Below are 2174 nucleotides of genomic sequence, written 5' to 3' on the forward strand. Positions count from 1 at the left end.
GGGGGAATATCAACAATAAATAGAATTTTACTAGTAATAACTTCTAGTTTGAGAGGCCTACCTATATGGCAGGGCAAATATCTAATCACAGAACATCTGGCATTTGTCATATGGGTCTCTTCTTGAAGCCAGGTCGAGATCTGGATCTGTGCTCAGAATTTATGCCAAGATTTTCTCACTGACCTTGAAATCTTCATTGTTGCGTTGAACCTCAGTATAATATGCAATTAAATTTGGCCTCTTATCAGATGTTAAGTGGAGTATTTGACCAGCCTGAGAAAAATGCAGAGGCCTGGGGAAATGTCCTCTGCCTCCTGAAAAAGGCAATTAGAGGAGACTTTGGTCCCTTCAGACTGGAAAATTAGGACTACTAGAGGTGTTTGGCTGAAAGAAGGCCAACCTCCTGCTGTCTATCAAAAAAAAAGTGAATATTGTCCTTAGTCTGTACCTGCTGCCATAATATATAGGTCTATTTGGACCCTGAATATCTTCGTAATATTTCAAAATAGTTCCCTTTCTCTGTTAAGGAGTAAAAGTATAAGGAACAGAAAGACAAGGGTTAACATAATTGCCATGTTCTCAACCAAACAATCACTAAACCATATATCTTCCTTTAAGCATATATGATCCCTTGGGTTCTGCTGGGTATGACCCCCAAACAAACAAACAAACAATAAAACACAAAAGAGGAAACTATCCCAGTCTAATGAAATCAAAGCAGAAAATAACTGAAACTCAACCACAACTCTACCACTCCTTACTAATATAAAAATTAGTAAAGCATCTCTAAATAAAACACTCAGCCAAAAATGTAAATATAACTATGATAATATCTTGATTTCAAACATTGTATGTGATAATATTTATAAGAGAAGTGAAAATTATTAAGGATGAGGACAAAGGTATATCTATAGTACAGTTGGTAGGACCCTTATCTTCATGTAGTGGACTTGGATTTGGTCTCTGGCACCTTATATGATTCTCTGAGCTCTTCCAGAAGTGTTTCCTGAACACTGAGCTAGAGTAGAATGTGCTAAATTTTAATCAGATTACCAGTCCTAAAAAAGTTACTATGATATACTCTGAGTATATCAAATGGCTACTACCATGGTAGATACTGAGAAGGAATTCATTTCAGAAGTTATATTTTTTCATGTGTGCACTTAAAGGGAACATAAACGAATACATATATATATGGCAAGGATATAATAATTTAAAGAAGTATATTACATATTTCATATGCACAAGTTTGATCCCCAGCATACTGCCAAGAGTGACCCATAAACAAATAGGGAGACCATACAATACACTCTTGCAATCAAAATTGCCAGTCAATATCAGTGAAGTCAATTGAAATCATCAGAAGTTCAAATGTCCACTTCCTAACATGCCCACACATTGGTTCATTTGCTCATGAGTTATAGTTGTTTTTCAAGTTCTTCGGGAGTGTTTTGTTAAAACCTGGAGCCAGTATTAAATCAGGTGAGCAAAGGATAGAGGCTTCCTTCAAGTTCTGTATAGAAATTATAATGCAAATTTAATCCAAGGCCCCGCCTATTTACAAAATACTAAATAGGGTATCTTAGTTAAACTAGTATATCTAAGCTGAACAAAAATTACAAAGTTCTTTCCAACACACTTGCTAGCAAAATGATCTATGTATATTTAATAGTAAACATAATTACACTGCTAATTGTGTCTTGTAATGCATTTTTAAGAGAGTGCGTACTTGGCAGTGCTCAGGGTTTACTCCTATGCTCAAGGATCACTCCTGATGGGTCTTGGCGGACTATATATGGTTTTGGAGATTCAAACCAGGCTCACTGTCTGCAAGGCAATCACCCTACTCAGTGTACTATTGCTCACTTTCCAGTAATATATTTATCCTCAGAAATCTTTCTGTTGTGAATTTAGGTGGTAGTAGAGTGTTCATCTTATCAGCTGCATGAAATTGGATTTTTCCTTACATGTCTGTGATGTCACCTGAGAAATGAGGATGAACCAACAATCAGGATTTCTAGTAAATCTGGGTACCTGGTAATAAGAATTCATTCTGAGTCACTGGATGAACTTAATTGAAGATGGGGATTGGCATTAATAGCTGTAAAATTATGTGTCTGGTCAGCAAATAAATATATTTTGGGCAGAGAGCAAAACCCTTTTTGCCCAATAAG

Source organism: Suncus etruscus, chromosome X (assembly GCF_024139225.1).
Source record: "Suncus etruscus isolate mSunEtr1 chromosome X, mSunEtr1.pri.cur, whole genome shotgun sequence".
NCBI lineage: Eukaryota > Metazoa > Chordata > Mammalia > Eulipotyphla > Soricidae > Suncus > Suncus etruscus.